The sequence below is a fragment of the Macaca thibetana genome, chromosome 3 (assembly GCF_024542745.1).
Source record: "Macaca thibetana thibetana isolate TM-01 chromosome 3, ASM2454274v1, whole genome shotgun sequence".
Lineage (NCBI taxonomy): Eukaryota > Metazoa > Chordata > Mammalia > Primates > Cercopithecidae > Macaca > Macaca thibetana.
Genome location: NC_065580.1, coordinates 20,725,559 through 20,746,606, shown reverse-complemented (window position 1 = coordinate 20,746,606; position 21,048 = coordinate 20,725,559). Strand labels below are relative to the sequence as shown.

Genomic DNA, 21,048 nt, shown 5'->3' with positions numbered 1-21,048 from the left:
TAAAAAACCATCAGCCATTTTTCCTTTCTTTGGGATCTTATATTTTGTTTCACAAGATAAACCTGCCTCTCGGCCTCATGAGAATCATTTACAAGTTAATTTATGTCTTTCTAGTTCATTCATTCTCCCTTAAAATAATGTACTGTCCCTGAAAAAAATTGCCTATATTCCCCATCTCCTCCTTCCCCCTGGAAAAAGGGTATATAGGCTTCTGAACTCCACTAGGGAGTTGGGATAATCATTCTGTGGTTCTCCCCCATGCACGTTAATAAATTTGTATGCCTTTTCTTCTATTAATCTGCCTTTTGTCAGTTGATTTTTCAGTGACCCTTCAGAGGGTTGAGAAAAGAAAAAAAGCTTAGAGTGGTCTGAGCTATGTAAGGTATGCAGGCCCAGAGAGACATGAGTATAGGCCTTCAGTCATGCCCCCTTTCCCTTCCACTCATGCCTGGGGGCAATTGTTTAAAGTCATTTTTGTTCCTGACTTGCTGTCTCACTCATTATCTTCATGTTCCTGGAATCTGTGATACAAAGAACAATGTATAGCCATTCAATCGCTTGTTATTTTTATATAAATTCTTGGTAAACAACTCAGGAACTGCCTCTTCTTTCCCTTTAAAAATTGACTTGTAACTGCTGTTAATCAGAGTGTGTAATCAGAGCAATTTGAATCGATGGTTCCAGGTTGCAATCCTCAGGTTTGGCCCAAATAAACTCTTACATTAATCTTGCCTCCAATTCTTTTTTTTAGGTCAGCAGGGCCAAGGGAAAATTTCCCTGACTGTCCTCAAACAGCCTACAGTCCACAGTGAGAGAGAGAGGCACTACTAAACAGTGGGACAGAGGCTGGTATGGAGGGACTGGGAGACTTCAGGAGAAGGGTGAGCCAGGTAGAGGAGAATGCCTCCAGGGGAGGTACTGGGTCTGCAGAAGAAGGAAAGGGAAGTAACAAGAGGCTGAAGGTAGAGCATGAAGAATAGAAACAGCTAAAGGTAGAGCAAGTGAACTTCATCAGAAGAGCAATGGAAAGATATTAAAGGGATTCCATTTGTTTATAGGTTCCATAGCCCATTGTGTGGTAACAGACCAATATACCAAAACAGCAGGGATTACAGCAGAGAAAGAGTTTAAGAATTGTAGGGCAGCCAAACCAGGAGGCTGGACGAAACTCAGATCTGCCTGCCTGAAGTTTTGGATGGGTTTTTAAGAGAGTTTTAGTGGGAAGAAGGATAAGGAGCTGTGATCACTGATTGGTTAGGGCGTGGGGGATGAAGTCATAACAATGTAGAAGCTACATTCTGTGCTGAGTCAGTTCCTCGGAAGAGTTTTCAGTCTGGCAGGTATCCTCAGAAGGCGGGATATGGAAAACATCTCAAATTTTAAAACTTGAGTTTTCTTAACATTAAAAATGTTATCTATAGAAACAAGGGGAAGTTAGGACCTTGTGACGGGGGCTATGTGACTTTTAAGCATTCAGCAACTGTAAGGAAGTGGGCTAAAAAGCTAGCTGGTTTATGCTTGGCTATGCTTCTACTCAGGCTTATAATTTTGTTAAAACCTAGCAATTTTGTTTTATTAATTTCATGAGGATGGTTTCAAATTCAAGAAATAGACTGAGCATATTTTACCTCAATAATCCAAAATATTAGTTAAATGTACCAAATGTTACTGAATGAATTTCACTCAACTTTTACTAAGAAAGAAAAAGAAAGAATAACTTTTCTATTCTCTTTGATTTTTCCCAACAAGTGTATAAATTTTTTACAATCAGACTAATCAGTAAAGCTATTTTCATTAAGACAAAATAGGAAGAAGAGAAAAGAAGAGGAGGGCTGGGTGCAATGACTCACACCTATAATACCAGCACTTTGGGAGGCCAAAGTCGGAGAATTGCTTGAGCCTAGGAGCTCAAGACCAGCCTGGGCAACATAGTGAGACCCTCATCTCTACAAAAAATGGTTGAAAATTAGCCAGGCATGGTGGCACACACCCGGGGTCCCAGCTACTCAGGAGGCTGAGGTTGGGGAATTGCTTGAGCCTGGGAGGTTGAAGCTACAGTGAGCCATGGTTTTGCCACAGCACTCAAGCCAGGGTGACAGAGCAAGGCTCTGTCTCAAAAAGAGTAACAGGAAGCAAAAATAAGAAAGACTACTCTGATCAGTTCGAAAATAGATTCAGGAAGCCTTATAAAACATGTATCAGATCATGTTATTCTCTTGCTATATGTGTGTGTGTGTGTGTATATATATATATATACACACACACATATATCTGTATTAGAGTTCTCTAGAGGGACGGAACTAATCAGATATATATATTACATATATTTATATATAATACATAATATAATATATAATATAGAGATTATATATATATATATTTATATCCTATTAGTCCTATCCCTTTAGAGAATCCTGACTAATACAGATTTTAGTACCAGAAATGGTTCCAGAGAAACAGAATATTAAGGATGGAATTTTTTTCATTGATTTTGGGGCTTCTGGAGTTGGCTGCTTAATATTAGACCCAAAAATGCTAAAGACTCTACTTTTAATATTATAGAGAACACCAATAATCATTGGCATGAACTGTTTAGAGAGTTATGCAAAATAAATGCATTTGACACTCCTGGTTTACCACTGCTCATGAGAGGCAAGGAGTTTAGTGAATCTATACATAATACCTTTGACTATATGTGGAGAACCAAGGAACATCATGAAGTTGGTTGGTTTCCCCTAAGTTCACTGGACCAAGTGATGAAAGAAAATGATGAAGTCAGGGATTCTAATTCCTGGCTTCAGAAGCTGATACGGAGCTTCAAATCTGCTAAGATTGTCCTGAGTGAGAGTCTTATCTCCTGTAGAGAAAAGGCTGAAATTGTGAAAAAACAGGCACAAGCTCTTATCACGTGAGTGGCTGACTGCAATGAAAGGTACATGCACAGCCTCGCCAGGTGTCTACTGTTAAAGTGAGAGCGTTGATTGGAAAAGAATGGGACCCTGCAACTCGGAATGGGGACATGTGGGAGGAGCCTGAGACACTAAGCTTGTAAACTCTGATGAATCTTTTTTTGCCAGAAGCAATAGCTTCCCCATCCCCAGTAGTGGCAACATTCCCTCCCCAACCCATGCTGCCACCAGACTTTCCACCTTTGTCTGAGGAGATAAACCCTGTGCTGCTTGAGGCAACAGTGATGGCCTCCCCTGAGGCAGTTTCCAGGCAAGATAATATTGATTCCCCTCAGGGGCCACCCCCAACACCCCAGTTTGCTCCTAGACCTATAACTAGACTAAAGTCCCAATGGGCCCCTAGAGGTGAGGTTCAGAGTGTGACCCATAAGGAGGTATACTACACTCAAAAAAGAACTGCTTGAGTTTTCTAATTTATATAAGCAAACATCTGGAGAACAGGCATGGGAATGGATACTAAGGGTGTTGGATTATGATGGAAGGAACATAGAGTTGGATCAGACTGAATTTATTGATTTGGGCCTACTAAGTAGGGATTTTGCATTTAATGTTGCAGCTCGGGGAGTTAAAAAAGGTTCTAATAGTTTATTTGCTTCATTTGAAATATGAATTAAAAGATGGTCCACTGTGAGTGAGCTGAAAATGCCTGATCTTCCCTGGTCTGATGTAGAGGAAGGGATCCAAAGGCTTAGGGAGATTGGGATGATGGAGTGGATTAGTCACTTTAGACGTACTCATGCTAGCTGGGAAGGTCCAGAAGATATACCCTTGATCAATGCCTCGCAAAATAGATTTGTGAAGGCAGCACCTGCATCTTTAAAGAGCTCTGTAATTGCTCTTCTCTGTATGTCAGATCTAACAGAACTACATTTACCTAACTACAAAATTTAAATGTAACGGGGAATAATCGAATCCCGAGGTGGCAGAGGCCAAGTGGCAGCATTCAACCATCAAAGGCAAGGTGAGCGTAGCTACCGTAATGGACAGCAGAGACAAAGCAGCAATCAAAATAGTCTGACTCACATAGAGCTCTGGCATTGGCTAATTAATCAGTGTTCCTAGAAGTGAAATTGATAGGAAGCCAACTGCATTCCTACTTGATTTATATAAGCAGAAAACTTCCAGGTCGAACGGACAAAAGACTAATTTGAATTATAACAACAGAATCATGGTCCCTCAATCAATTTCCAGACTTGAGCCAGTTTACAGGCCCAGAACCCTTTGAATGAAGGGGAGGCTGGGTCCCCTTGAGGAAGGACCCCACCACACTACTGACAATTTATGCTCTTCATCTTTTTTTTTTTTTTTTTTGAGATGGAGCTTCACTCTGTCGCCCAGGCTGGAGTGCAGTGGCATGATCTCTGCTCACTGTAACCTCTGCCTCCCAGGTTCAAGTGATTCTCCTGCTTCAGCCTCCCAAGTAGCTGGGATTACAGGCATGTTCCACCATGCCTGGCTAATTTTTGTTTTTTTAGTAGAGATGGGGTTTCACCATATTGGCCAGGCTGGTCTCGAACTCACCTGACCTCAGGTGATCCACCCACCTTGGCCTCCCAAAGTGCTGGGATTATAGGCGAGACCCACCACACTCAGCCCAATTTATGCTGTTAATCCTTCTCCCATCCTTCTCCAAGGAGACCTCTGGCTGTTACCAGGGTAACTGTGCACTGGGGAAAGGGAAATTATCATTTTGAGGATTACTGGACACTGGCTCTGAGCTGACGCTGATTCCAGGGTACCCAAACGTCATTGTGGTCCTCTAGTTAAAGTAGGGGCTTAGCGGGGTCAGGTAATTAATGGAGTTTTAGCTCAGGTTCAACTTACAGTGGGTCCAGTGGGTCCCCAGGCTCATCCTGTGATCACTTCCTCAGTGCCAGAATGCATAATTGGCACAGACAAACTTAGCAGCTGGCAGAATCCCCACATTGGCTCACTGACTGATAGGATGAGGGCTATTATGGTGGGAAAGGCCAAATGGAAGCCATTAGAGCTGCCTCTACCTAGAAAAATAGTAAATCAAAAACCATATCACATCCCTGGGGGGATTGTGGAAATTAGTGCCACCATCAAGGACTTGAAAGACACAGGGCGGTGATTCCCACCACATCCCTGTTCAGCTCTCCCATTCGGCCTGTGCAGAAGACAGATGGATCTTGGAGAACGACAGTGGATTATTGTAAGCTCAACCAAGTGGTGACTTCAACTGCAGCTGCTGTACCAGACGTGGTTCATTGCTTCAGCCAATCAACACACCTCCTGGTATCTGGTATGTAGCCACTGACTTGGCAAATGCCTTTTTCTCCATTCCCGTACATAAGGCCCACCAGAAGCCATTTGCCTCCAGCTGGAAAGGCCAGCAATATACTTTTACTGTCCTACCTCAGGGCATATCAACTCTCTGGCTTTGTGTCATAATCTTATTTGGACAGACCTTGATTGCTTTTTGCTTCTGCAAGATATCACAACAGTCCATTACATTGATGACATTATGCTGACTGGATCCATTGAGCAAACACACTGGACTTATTGTAAGACACTTGCATGCCAGAGGATGGGAAATAAATCTGACTAAAATTCAGAGACCTTCTACCTCACTAAAATTTCCTGGGGTTTAGTGGTGCAGGGCCTGTGGAGATATACCTTCTAAGGTGAATGATAAATTGCTGCATTTGGCCCCTCCTACAACCAAGAAAGAGATACAATGCTTAGTGGGCCTATTTGGATTTTGGAGGCAACACATTCCTCATCTGGGTGTGTTACTCCAGCTCATTAATTGAGTATATTCAGTAATCCAAAAAACCGCCAGTTTTGAGTGGGGTCCAGAACAGAAGAAGGCTCTGCAACAGGTTCAGGCTGCTGTGCAAGCTGCTCTGCCATTTAGGCCATATGACCCAGCAAATCCAATGGTGCTAGAGGTGTCAGTGGCAGATACGGATGCTATTTGGAGCCTTTGGAAGGACCCCATTGGTGAATCACAGCAGAGGCCTCTAGGATTTTGGAGCAAGGACCTCCTGTCTTCTGCAGATAACTACTCTCCTTTTGAGAGGCAGCTCTTGGCCTTTTACTGGGCTTTGGTGGTAACTGAATGTTTGACGATGGGTCATCAAGTCACCATGCGACCTGAACTGCCTATCATTAACTGGCTGCTTTCTGACCCATCTAGCCATAAAGTGAGTGGTGCACAGCAGCGTTCCATCATCAAATGGAAGTAGTATATACATGATTGGGTTCGAGCAGGTCCTGAAGGCACAAGTAAGTTACATAAGGAAGTGGCTCAAATGCCCATGGTCTTCACTCCTGCCACCCTGCCTTCTCTCCCCCAGCCTGTACCGATGGCCTCATGGAGAGTTCCCTATGATCAATTGAAAAAGGAAAAGAAGACTAGGTCCTGATTCACAGGTGGCTCTGCACGATATGCAGGCACCACCAGAAAGCAGACAGCTGTAGCACTACAGCCCCTCTCTAGGACATCCCTGAAGGACAACAGTGAAGGAAAATCTTCCCAGTGGGCATAACTTTGAGCAGTGCACCTGGCTGTGCACATTACATGGAAGGAGGAATGACCAGATGTGCGATTACGCACTAATTCATAGGCTGCAGCCAATGGTTTGGCTGGATGGTCAGGGACTTGGAAAAAGGATGATTGGAAAATTGGTGACAAAGAAATTTGGGGAAGAAATATGTGGAAAGAACTCTCTGAGTGCTCAAAAACTGTGAAGTTATTTGTATTCCATGTGAGTGCTCACCAAAGGGTGACTTCAGCACAGGAGGATTTTAATAATCAAGTGGATAAGATAACTTGTTCTGTGGACACCACCCAGCCTCTTTCCCCAGCCACCTCTGTCATCACCCAATGGGCCCACAAAGTGGCCATGGTGGTAGGGATGGAGGTTATGCATAGGCTCAGCAACATGGACTTCCACTCACCAAGGCTGACCTGGCTATGGCCACTGGTGAGTGCCCAATTTGCCAGCAGCAGAGACCAATACTGAGCCCTCAGTATGGCACCATTCCTAGGGGGGATCAGCCAGCTACCCGGAGGCAGGTTGATTATATTGGACCTCTTCCATCATGGAAAGGGCAGAGGTTTGTCCTCACTGGAACAGACACTTACTCTGCATATGGATTTGCCTATCCTGCATGCAGTGCTTCTGCCAAGACTACCATCCGTGGACTCACATCCTTATCCATCATCATGGTATTCCACACAGCATTGCCTCTGATCAAGGCACTCACTTTACAGCTAAAGAAGTGCAGCAGTGGGTTCATGCTCATGGAATTCCCTGGTCTTACCATATTCCCCATCATCCTGAAGCAGCTGGATTTACAGAATGGTGGAATAGCCTTTTGAAGTCACAATTACAATGCCAACTAGGTGACAATACTTTTCAAGTCTGGAGCAAAGTTCCCCAGAAGGCCCTGTATGCTCTGAATCAGCATCCAATAGATGGTACTGTTTCTCCCATAGCCAGGATTCACAGGTCTAGGAATCAAGGGGTGGAAGTGGAAGTGGCACCACTCACCATCACCCCTGGTGATCCACTAGCAAAATTTACGCTTCTTATTCCCGCGACATTACATCTACTAGCCTAGAGGTCACAGTTCCAGGGGGAGAAATGCTGCCACCAAGAGACACAACAAAGATTGCCACCTGGGCACTTTGGGGTCCTCCTATCTTTAAGTCAACAGGCTAAGGAGGGAGTTACAGTGTTGGCTGGAGTGACTGACCTGAACTATCAAGATGAAATCAGTCTACTACTCCACAATGGAGGTAAGGAAGGGTATGCATAGAATACGGGAGATCCACTAGGGCATCTCTTAGTATTATCATGCCCTGTGATTAAAGTCAATGGGAAACTATACAACAGCCCAATCCAGGCAGAACTACAAATGGCCCAGACCCTTCAGGAATGAAGGTTTGGTCACTCCACCAGGAAAAAAAACACAACCTGCTGAGATGCTTGCTGAAGGCAAAGGGAATACAGAATGGGTAGTAAAAATGATAGTCATCAATACCAGCTACGACCATGTGACCAGTTGCAGAAACGAGGACTGTAATTGTCATGAGTATTTCCTCCTTCCTTTGTTAAAAACATGGTTGTGCATGTATACACTTGTACTATGAAAATATCTTCATTTTATTTCCTTTTTCCTTTATCATGTGACATAAGATTTATTGACTTCATATCAGTATTTAAGTATTGTTAACTTTATATAATAGCATTTGGGTTGGGGATTGGTGCATTTCTGGTTGTATGAAGGATAGCTGTATTATGTTAGGTGTAATTATGACTTTATTATTGTCTTTATTTGAAGATTATGTACGATCTCAGGAGATGTGTATGGGTTCAAGTTGACAAGGGGTGGACTTGTGATGGTTAATTTTGTGTCAAGTCGATTGGATCGAAGAATGCAAAGTATTGATCCTGGGTGCGTCTGTGAGGGTGTGGCTGAAGGAGATTAACATTTGAGTCAGTGGGCTGGGAAAGGCAGACCCACCCTTAATCTGGGTGGGCGCCATCTAATCAGCTGCCAGTGCAGGCAGAGTATAAAGCAGGCAGAAAAACGTGAAAAGACTAGACTGATTTAGCCTCTGAACCTACACCTTTCTCCCATGCTGAATGCTTCCTGTCCTCGAACACTGGACTCCAAGTTCTTCAGCTTTGGGACTCAGACTGGCTTCCTTGCTCTTCAGCTTGCAGATGGCCTATTGTGGGACCTTGTGATCATGTGAGTTAATACTACTTAATAAACTCCCCTTCATATATATATATATATATACACACACACACACACACACACACACATATATATATATTCTATTAGTTCTGTCCCTCTAGACAACCCTGATTAATACAGACCCTGTGTCTTAGCTCCTTGATAGATACATGAACATGCCTTTTAATTATCTCCAATTATCTATCTCCTCTCTATCTTCTGAAGATTTTTTTTTTTTTTTTTGAGGTGGAGTCTCGCTCTGTTGCCCAGGCTGGAGTGCAATGGTGCAATCTGGGCTCACTGCAAGCTCCACCTCCTGGGTTCATGCCATTCTCCTGCCTCAGCCTCCCAAGTAGCTGGGACTACAGGCACCTGCCACCACGCCCAGATAATTTTTTTGTATTTTTAGTAGACAGGGTTTCACCATGTTAGCCAGGATGGTCTCGATCTTCTGACATCGTGATCCATCCACCTCAGCCTCCCAAAGTACTGAGATTACAGGTGTGAGTCACCATGCCTGGCCCCAGGATTTCTTAATTAATTTCAGAGGTAGATGTTTATGGTTGCAAGGACCAGATGGCTCATGACTTAGCAGCATGAAAGCCAAAGATGGGGCCTCACATTAGGTCTGTTTTCAAGGAGACACACTAAGGAAAGGAGGACCAGGTGGCAACTACTTCCCCCATCAAAGAAAATTTCAGCGGTGGCTCACCTGTAGTCCCAGCATGGGAGGCCGAGACCTTATGAGAATCCTGGCATAAATGTCTCTACTAAAAAAATTCAAAAAATAAGATAGTTGGCTATGTGGGACTGCAGTGAGCTGAAATGCGGAGCCAGTGAGCTGCCAACTCCAGCCTGGGCTAGAGCGAGACTCTGACAAAATCAGAAGCATAAATGTTCAATAAGAGCACTGGAACTCTGGAGACAAAATGAAGAATTAGCAGTATTTTATGCTATTCAAATGTCAGAAACACATTGGCAGAATTTCCTTAATCTAAATTGAATCAGTCTGGGGTTACTGGAACAGTCTTATTGCTTGATGTACTACCCAGAATTCTTTGTCTCAAGACCAAGAAAATTAAAAAGCATGGACACCAAGGGTGAGGTTGGAGCAAAAGTTTAATAAGTGAAAGAGGAAAGCTCTCTGCAGCAGAGAGGGGACCCAAGAGGGTTGTTGTTTCACAGTTGAATATAAATGCTATTATAAACAAGCTAATTGGGGCCAGGCACTGTGGCTCACACCTGTAATCCCCGCACTTTGGGAGGTGGAGGCAGATGGATCACCTGAGGCCAGAAGTTTGAGACCAGCCTGGCCAAAATATAGTGAAACCCCATCTCTACTAAAAAACACAAAAATTAGCTGGGCATGGTGGTGCATGCCTGTAGTCCCAGCACCTGGGAAGCTAACGCAGGAAAATCACTTGAACCTGGGAGATGGAGGTTGCAGTGAGCTGAGATTGCACTATTGCACTCCAGGCTGGGTGACAGAGAAAGACTCCATCTCTCAAATAAAATAATTTAAAAAAAAATAAAGTCAGCCGGGCACGGTGGCTCACGCCTGTAATCCCAGCACTTTGGGAGACCAAGGCGGGTGGATCAGGAGGTCAGGAGATCAAGACCATCCTGGCTAACATGGTGAAACCCCATCTCTACTAAAAAATACCAAAAAACAACAACAAAAATCAGCCAGGTGTGGTGCTGGGCACCTGTAGTCCCAGCTACCCGGCAGGCTGAGGCAGGAGAATGGTGTGAACCCAGGAGGCAGAGCTTGCAGTGAGCCGAGATTGCGCCACTGCACTGCAGCCTGGGTGACAGAGCAAGACTCCATCTCAAAAATAAATAAATAAATAAATAAAAAAAACAAGTTAATGGGGCAGGGTGTTTCATCTGCATAGGGTACAAAAAACTAGTTACGGCTGGGTGTCTAGTTGAATAAGGCATGAATTCTTGTTAGTTCCACCCCATCCCTCTAGTGTGCATGTGGGTCCTAAGCCTGAGTTACTCCATATTCTTTCATGTCCCTTACTGCGCACATGTCAGGAGATGGAATTTTCCACCACGGACACGTCTGGTTCTATGTAACATTTTTATCTATACAGCTGCAGGCCTGTCTTAGGAAAGCCCCCTTGTGCAAGTTCCCTTATCTGAGTATGCCCAAAAAGGAAAGGAATGTGCTCACTGAACCCCACCGTGTATAACTGGAGCTAGCTGACTGCACGAGAGATAAAGGTGTTGGATCTTGCTTCCTTATCTGCACTTACAGCTTGATTTCTTCCAGGTTGCTCTTTTGATAAAAGGACTTCTACCAGGGGACTTGTCCTAACTATTTGCCTAACCAGTTCCTTCCTCTCTCTTTCCTCAAAATGACCATGTTTAACATGACTCAAAAGTCACCAAAAAACTCTTTCATTATGCTTCCTCCTGCTTGAGTTTGCAAGATTATGAAACTGCCTTTGAAAAAATTATAACTGAGACAATGATTACAGTGAAAGAAATCTGACCTAACTGACTCCATCCTGCCCCTAACCTCCAAGCTGTCCTTGTCCATTCTTGGGGGTAGGCCAAACTAACTTTGGGAATAATTTAGTTTATGGTTTAGCTTTGAAACAAAAATGATAACAGCCGTTTCCTAAAACAAACCCCCTTCTTGTCTAGGGACTAGACTGCCTTTGCAGAACTAACAAATTAGCCACAAGATAAGAAATTATGATTTAGGAGTCATGCAGCTGGAGGCTGCGAGATTCTAAACCTCCCCAAATTGCTCCTAGGGATAACATCACTACTGCAGAACCTACAATCAGCGCTTCAGATATTTTGCAGCCCCTGCACTTGGTGGATCAGCGGGCACCACCCACACAGATAAACCCACTCATCTGTCTTGTGGCCCCCTCCCAGGAACTGACTCAGTGCAAGAGGACAGCTCCTACTTCTATGATTTCAACTCAAACCTGACTAATCAGAACCTCAGATTCGCTGCCCCCCACCCACCCACCCACCCACCAAATTATCATTAAAAACTCCTGTCCTCTGCTGGGCACAGTGGCTTATGCCTGTAATCCCAGCACTTTGGGAGGCTGAAGTGGGCGGATCTCCTGAGGTCAGGAGTTTGAGACCAGCCTGACCAACGTGGAGAAACCCCGTCGCTACTAAAAATACAAAATTAGCCGGGCATGGTGGCGCATGCCTGTAATCACAGCTACTCAGGAGGCTGAGGCAGGAGAATCTCTTAAACCAGGGAGGCAGAGGTTGTGGTGAGTCAAGATTGCGCCATTGCACTCCAGGCTGGGCAACAAGAGCAAAATTCAAAAATAAAACAAAACAGAACAAAACACTTCTCTTCCCAAATTCTCAGGGAGATTGATTTGAATAATAATAAAACTTCAGTCGCCCACACAGCCAGCTCTGTGTGAATTACTCTTCTCTATCGCAATTCACCTGTCTTGACAAATCGGCTCTGTCTAGCAAGCAGGCAAGGTGAACCCATTGGGCGGTTACAATTACTTCAGGTTGTTCTGTTGGTTTGTTTGTTTAAGTATGAAAAACATTGCTTGTTTCAGAATCTTCGAGTCCACGTGGAGGAAGGAAGGAGAAGAGGAAAAGACTGTTTTCCAGGATGGAAAGGAAGCCTTGCTTTCTCTTTGGGTGGATTACAGAAATTGGCTGAATTCTCCCTGCCCTGGAGAAAAGTCAATCTATTTTTTTATGTTAAAGAATTAGGCTCTTCCTGAGGGCTACTATGAAAGAAAAGTAGGGAAGAGAGCTTTTATTTTGAGAACAAAGAGTGAGCAAAGAGTGTAAAGTTGGTAAGAAGGTAGAAAGGAGTAGATGAAGGGGGAGGGGAAAAGAAATGGGCAAAGGGGAACTGGCCAAGAGAAAGAACACTACAGAACCTTGAAATGAGTGAAGAAAATGTATTACGCCTTTTCATCCCTACAATATTTACATACTAATCCCCAGAAACTCTGAGTGTAACCTTATAGTGCAAAAGGATGTCGCAGATGCCATTGAGTTAAAGATCTTGAGTTAGGAAGATTATCCTGAATTATTGGTGTGGGCCCAATGGGATCACAACTTTCCCTATAGGAGGGAGGCAGAACTTGGATGCAAACAGAAAAGGAGAATGCTTTACCTTACCCATTTTCTACATGTTAGTCTGTAACTTGATATTATAAAACAACTGGCTCAAAATCATTTGAGTTATATTTTCAGAGCTTGAGGACCCTTTGAAATTGCCCTTCCAAAATTACAACATGAGCGACATTGGACATGGCTGACTCCATCTTGCTTCTAGCCTCACAGGCTGGCTGTCTTTGTTCATTCCTGGGCGTGGGTCAAGCTAACTTTCAGAGAAATTTAAATAACACTAGCCCTTACCAAAAACTAAACCATACTAATGAAAGACTAATAAAAGACTACCAAGTTAATGATAGTGGCTCGAATTCTAAATACTTACCAGCCATTATTCTGGAGGCCATAAGATTTGCAACTTCCCCAATTACTCTAGCAGATAACATCACTATTTTAGAACCTAAGACTGGCCTTTTGAGGTGTCTTTTCAGGTTTTTGCATTTCTTTTTTTCTTTTCTTTCCCATTTCTTTTTTTTTTTTTTTTTTTGGAGATGGAGTTTTACTCTTGTTGCCCAGGCTGAAGTGCAATGGTGCAATCTCAGCTCACTGCAACCTCTGCCTCCTGGGTTCAAGCGATTCTCCCGCCTCAGCCTCCTGAGTAGCTGGGATTACAGGCACCCACCATCATGTCTGGCTAATTTTTTATATTTTTATAGAGACCAGGTTTCATCATGTTGGCTAGGCTGGTCTCGAACTCCTGACCCCAGGTGATCCACCCACCTCAGCCTCCCAAAATGCTGGGATTACAGGCGTGAGCCACCACACCTAGCCATAAACCACATGTTGATTGCACCACTGCAGTCCAAGTCCAGCCTGGGCAATAGAGTCAGATGGCTGGCTCTTAAAAAAAAAAAAAATTTTTTTTTAGTAAAAAAATAGAAAACCACATGTTAAAAAAATATTTTATTTAAACAGTTTGCCTCTTAAAAGATTTCAGCAGAAGCTTGTATAGTGGGGGTGCTTGGTAAGAAAGAATGCCTTTTTTTTCTGGCTAGATAATGGTATTTTAAAGTTTAGATTTTACTAAGTGAGAAGGAAAGCCACTGGGAAGTTTGCACAGGACAGTGAGGTGATCTGGGTATGTTTTAAAAGGACCTCTCTGGCTTTGTGTGAAGATGAGACTCTGGGAGCAACAGGGCAAGCTGCCAGATCTGTCCCTGTAGTCCTAGCGGGAAGATGGTAGCACATCGAGGTGGAAGTGGAGAAGAGATGCGAAGCTATTGGATCTTCATCTACTTCAACTTCAGATACTTCAATGGTAGAGACAGATTTGCTGATGTATTTGCTGTAATTATGCAAATGTAAGGCAAGTGTCTCCATTTTGTTCTTTAGATGGAGATGTTAAATAATGAAGGCTGTTTCCTTGGAGTGTGTGTGTGTCTCTGAGGCTTGGAGAAAAAGAGCACCAAGATATCAATGGAAGTATAACCAGTAGGCCTAGCACAAGCTGAGGGCTAAGAAATTGTTCAGCCGTGATCTGCCTGCCTTGATCTCCCAAAGTGCTGGGATTACAGGCGTGAGCCACCACGCCCAGCCTGCCTGCCTAATTTTTTATATATATATATATGTATATTTATAGAGTTGCACTCTCTCTACGCTGCCCATGCTGGTCTCAAACTCCTGGGCTCAAGTGATCTTCCCACCTTGGCCTCCCAAAATGCTGGGATTACGGGTGTGAGCCACTGTAATCCCAGCCACACATACTTTTAAATAACTCCATGAGTAAAAGAGAAAGTCTCAAAGATTATATAAAAAAAAAATACATAGACTGAATGAAAATAAAAATACAACATGTCAAAACTCCTGAGATGCTTGGCTGGGCACAGTGGCTTGTGCCTGTAATCCCAGCATTTTGAGAGGATGAGGCAGGAGGACTGCGGGAGCCTGGGAGTTTGAGACCAGCCTGGGCAATATAGTGGAACTCGTCTCTACAACAAAAAACGTACAAAATTAGCCAAGCGTGGTGGGGCATGCCAGCAGGAGGCAGAGTTTGCAGTAAACTGAGATCGCACCACAGCACTTCAGCCTGAGAGATAGAGTGAAATTATCTCAAAAAAATTTTTTTTGAAAAAATAATGGCTGAAAATTTAATAATTTTTATTTTAAAATTAAATAAATAATTAAAATTTTTAAATAAATATTTTTAAAAAGACAAAAACATTGTGAGATGCAGCTAAGGCAGTTCTGAGAAGGAAATTTATAGCGCTGACATGCTCATATCAGAAAAGAGATTTCAGATCAGTAATCTAAGTTCCTACCTAGAGAAAAATAATAGCAAAATAAGCCCAAAGCAAGCAGTAGGAAAGAAATACAGATACAAGCAGAAAAATGAATGAATGAAATTAAAAACAGGAAAACAGAGAAATTTAATGAAAAAATCCAGTTCTTTTATTTTTATTTTAATTTTTTTTTAGGGTTAAGGTTTTGCCCTGTCGCCTAATCTGAAGTGTAATGGCACAACCATAGCTCACTGCAGCCAGGAACTGACCTCAAGCAATCCTCCCGTCTCATCCTCCTGAGTAGGTGGGACTACAGGTGCACAAACCCAGTTGTTTGAAAAATGAGTAAGATTGGCCAGGTGAAGTGGTTCACGCCTATAATTTCAATACTTTGGGAGAATGAAGTGATAGGATATCTTGAGCCCAGGGGTTTGACATCAGTCTAGGAAACCTAGGGAGACTCCGTGTCTACAAAAAATTGTGAAGAAATAGCCAGGTATAGGGGTGCATGCCTGTAGTCCCAGCTACTTGGGAGGCTGAGGTGGGAGAATTGCTTGAGCCCAGGAATTTGAGGTTGCAATAAATTATGATCTCACCACTGCACTCCAGCCTGGGCAACAGAGTGAGACCCTGTTTCAAAAAAAAAAGTTGACAAACTTCTCTTAAGACTGACAAATATAAAATGAAGCAATTAGGAATGAAACATGCTGTCACAACAGATTCTGCAGCCATTAAAAGAATAATAAGGGATACTATGAAGAAAGTTATGCTTGACCAGGCTCATCGGCTCATGCCTGTAATTCTAGCACTTTGGGAGGCCGAGGTGGGCTGATCACTTGAGCCCAGGAGTTTGAGACCAGCCTGATTGACATGGCGAGATCTCACCTCTACAAAAACACAAAAATTAGCCAGGCATGGTGGCATGCACTTGTAGTCTCAGCTACTTGGGAGGTTTAGGTAGGAGGATTGCATGAGCCCAGGAAGCGGAGGTTGCAGTGAGCCAAGATTGTGTCACTGCACTCCAGCCTATGTGAAAGAATAAAACCCTGTCTCAATAAAAAAAGAAAAAGAAAGTTATGCTTATAAATCTGAAAACCTAGAAGACACCAGACCAAACTTTGAAAAACATGAACTGCCAAAACTTAGTCTATTAGTTCATCCTTGCACTGCTATAAAGAAATACATGAGCTTGGGTAATCTATAAAGAAAAGAGGTTTAATTGGCTCACAGCTCTGCAGGCTGTACAGGAAGCACAGTTGTTTCCGCTTCTGGGGAGGCCTCAGGAAGCTTCTGATGATGACAGAAGGCAAAGGGGGAGTGAGGCACTTCCCATGGCTGGAGCAGGAGGAAGAGAGTGGGGAGGTGCTACACATTTTTAAACAACCAGATCTCATGAGAACTCATTCAACACCACAAGAACAGCACCTAGGGTATAATGCTAAGCCATTCTTGAGAAACTCCCACCAGGTCCCATCTTCAACACTGGTGGTTACAATTTGACATGAAATTTGGGCAGGGACATAGATCCAAATCACATCATTTAGCTATGTGAAATAGATAACCTTAGTAGTCCTATACCCTTTTCAACAAATGGTGCTGGGATAATTGGCTAGCCACATGTAGGAGAATGAAACTGGATCCTCATCTCTCACCTTACACAAAAATCAACTCAAGACGGATTAAGGACTTAAATCTAAGACCTGAAACTATAAAAATTCTAGAAGATAAGATTGGAAAAACCCTTCTAGACATTGCTTTAGGCAAGGATTTCATGACCAAGAACCCAAAAGCAAATGCAATAAAAATAAAGATAGCCAGGCACTGTGGCTCATGACTGTAATCCCAGTACTTTGGGAGGAAGATCATGAGGTCAGGAGTTCGACACCAGCCTGACCAACATAGTGAAACGCTGTCTCTACTAAGAATTCAAAAATTAGCCAGGCGTGGTGTCGCACACCTGTAATCCCAGCTACGCGGGAGACTGAGACAGGAGAATTGCTTGAACCTGGGAAGTGGAGGTTGCAGTGAGCCGAGATTGTGCCACGGCACTCCAGCCTGGGTGACAGAGCGAGACTCCGTCTCAATAAATAATAAATAAATAAATAAAAACAAATAACTGGGACCTAATTAAAGAGCTTTTGCACAGCAAAAGGAGTCAGCAGAGTAAAAAGACAACCCGCAGAGTGGGAGAAAATCTTCACAATCTATACATCTGACCAAGAATTCATATCCAGATTCAAAATGAACTCAAACAAATCAGCAAGAAAAAGACAAACAATCCTATCAAAAAGTGGGCTAAGGACATGAATAGACAATTCTCAAAGGAAGATATACAAATGGCAAACAAACATGTGAAAAAATGCTGAACATCACTAATGATCAGGGAACTGCAAACCAAAACCGCAATGCCATACCACCTTGCTCCTGAATTACCATAATCAAAAAATCAATAAATGGTAGATGTTGGCATGGATGCGGCAATCAGGAATACTTCTGCACTGCTGGTGGGAATGTAAACTAGTACAGCCACTATGGAAAACAGTGAGGAGATTCCTTAAAGTACTAAAAATAGAACTGCCATTTGATCTAGCAATCCCACTACTGGGTATTTACCTAGAGGAAAATAAGTCATTACACGAAAAATATACCTGAACATATATATATATATACACACACACACATATATATATACACACACACACACACACGCATATATATATCTCTCTGATGGACTACTACTCAGCCATAAAAAGAAATGAATTAATGGCATTCAAAGTGATCTGGATGAGATTGGAGACTATTATTCTAAGTGAAATAACTCAGGAATGGAAAACCAAACATCGTGTGTCCTCACTGATATATGGGAGGTAAACCATGAGAATGCAAAGGCATAAGAATAATACAATGGACTTTGGGGACTTGGGGAGAAGGATGGGAGGGGGACGAGGGATAAAAGACTACAAATACGGTGCAGTGCATACTGCTTGGGTGATGGGTGCACCAGGATCTCAAAAATCACTACTAAAGAACTTACTCATGTAACCAAATACCACCTGTACCCCAATAATCTATGAAAAAATAAAAAAGATAACCTTAGTATACCTGCAGCTCTTACAGAAATTGAATTTACAATTTAAAAGCTCTCAGAAAAGAAATCTCAATGCCCAGTTTCACTGGAGAACTTTACCAAACACTCAAAAAAGAAGCAATATCAATTTTCACAAACTGTTTTTTTTTTTCACAAAAAACAGAAGAGATAGAAACATTTCTCAAGTGTTTTATGAGGCCTGTATTATCCTGATAACACCAGACAAAGACAGTACAAAAAAAAAGAAGACTAAAGACCTACATCACTCATTAGCATAGGTGAAAAAATTCTCAACATTAGCAAAGGAAGTACAACAGCGTATAGAAAGAATAAGACACTACAAGCAAGGAGGGTTTGTCCTAGGTATGCATGGCTTATTCAATACTTGAAAATTAATGTAATCTATTATATCAACAGGCTAAAGAAGATAAATTACATCACATCAATTGATGTGGACCATTTCACAAAATTCAACCCCCATTTGCGATAAAAACTCCTAACACAGTAGAACTAGAGGAAAATTTTCCCAACCTTATAAAGAGCCTTTACAGAATACCTACAGTTTGCATAATTAATTGTGAAAGACCGGGTGTTTTTTTCCCCTAAGATTGGGAAGAAGACAAAGAGGTCCACTCTCATCACTCTTATTCAACAGTATGGGAGGTGTTTCTTCATAACAATAGGGAAGAAAAAGAAGTAAGAGGCATAGAGATTGGGAAAGAAGGAAAAGCTGTCTCTATTTGCAGACAATATTACTGCCTATGTAGAAAATACCAAGGAGCCTACAAACAAGAAAAGCCTCCTAGAGCTAATAAATGAGTTCAGTAAGCTTGCAGGATACAAAATTGACACACAAAAATCAATTGCATTTCTTTATTTAAAAAAAAATTTTTTTGTTGTTGAGATGGGGCCTCATTATGTTGACCAGACCAATCTCAAACTTCTGGCCTCAAGCAATCTTCCGGCCTTAGCCTCCCAAAGTGCTGGGATTACAAGTGTGAGCCACTGCACCTAACCCAGTTGCATTCCTCTATGTTGAAAATAAACAGGCCGGGTGTGGTGACTTAGGCCTGTAATCCCAACACTTTGAGAGGCCAAGGTGGGTGGATCACTTGTGGTCAGGAGTTTGAGACCAGCCTGGCCAATATAGTGAAACCCCAACTCTACTAAAAATACAAAAAAATTAGCTGGGCATGGTAGTAGGTAACTGTAACCCCAGCTACTCAGGTGGCTGAGGCAGGAGAATTGCTTGAACCTGGGAGGCGGAGATTGCAGTGAGCCCAGATTGCGCCACTGCACTCCAACCTGGGCAACAGAGTGAGACTCCATCTCAAAAAAAAAAAAAAAGAAAGAAAGAAAATAAAGACTGTTTGAGACGGAGTCTTGCTCTGTTGCCAGGCTGGAGTGCGGTGGCGCCATCTCGGCTCACTGCAACCTCCGCCTCCCGGGTTCAAGCGATTCTCCTTCCTCAGCCTCCCGAGTAGCTGGGACTATAGGTGTGTGCCAACACACCCAGCTAATTTGTGTATTTTTAGTAGAGATGGAGTTTCACCATGTTGGCCAGGATGGTCTCAATCTCCTGACCTTGTGATCCACCCGCCTCAGCCTCCCAAAGTGCTAGAATTACAGGCATGAGTCACCATACTCGGCCTGTTTATTGTCTTATATTTAAAATTTATATCATGATCCATATTGAGTAAACTTTTGTATAATGTGTGAAGTTTAAGACAAACTTCTTTTTTGTTTGTTTGTTTGACTAGGATACCCAGTTGCTCCAACATGATTTGTTGAAAAGTGGGAGGTGCTACACACTTTTAGACAACCAGATCTCATGAGAACTCACTCACTATCACGAGAACAACAAGGGAGAACTCTGCCCCCATGATCCAACCAGTTCCTACCAGGCCCCTCCTACAAAACTGGGAATTATAATTGGACATGAGATGTGGTCAGGGGCACAAATCCAAGCCTTTCATGGACCTTATCAAAAATAAAAACTTTTACTTTGAAAAGATTCTAAGATGATGAAAAGACTAATTACAGACTGGAAGAAAATTTTTGCAGATCATGTAATCAACAAAGGACTAACATCATTAATACATAAAGAACTCTCAAAATTTAACAGTAAAAAGCAAAAGAAAAAATCTAAAATGGGCAAAGACACGAACAAATGTTTCATTTAAGAGACTATACAGATAGCAATCAATACATGAAAAAATGTTCAACATCATCAGTTATTAGAGAATTATAAACTAAAATCATAATGAGAATCACTACTCACCTATCAGAATGGCTAAAATAAAAGTATAATGATAATAACAAATGCTGACAAGAATGCATTGGATTCATTCATACATTGCTGGTGAAACAGAATGATACCACTACGCTTGAAAAAATTTTTGGATTTTCCTTTTAAAACTAAACATACAATTACCATATGACCCAATAATTGTAATCTGGGCATTTATCCCAGAGAAATAAAAGCTTATGTTCACACCAAATTCTCTACGCAACTATTCACATCAGATTTATTTATGATAGTCAAAAACTAGAAACAACTAAATGTCCTACAATTGGTGAATGGTTAAACAACTGTGATACTTCCATACCATGGAATATTATTCAGCAATGAAAAGCAACAAACTATTGATACACACAACTCAGGTGAATCTTGAAGTTATCCAGAAGGAAGAAAGCCAAATCCAAAAGGTAGTATACTTTATGATTCCATTGATATATAACATTCCTTTTTTACTTTTATTTTGTGGTTTTTCTTTGAGACAGGCTCTTGCTCTGTCGTCCAGGCTGGAGGGCAGTAGCATGATCATGGCTCATTGCAGCCTCAAATTTCTGGGCTCAAGCAATCCTCCCACCTCAGCCTCCTGAGTGGCTGGTACCACAGAGACATGCCACCACGCCCAGCTAA

General features: G+C 42.4%; 1 pseudogene; it reads left to right on the top strand.

The window, feature by feature from the left end:
* LOC126950799 (uncharacterized) overlaps nucleotides 1-7,562 on the top strand; it is a 28,283-nt pseudogene extending 20,721 nt beyond the window's left edge.
* The last annotated feature ends 13,486 nt before the right edge of the window (nucleotides 7,563-21,048 follow it).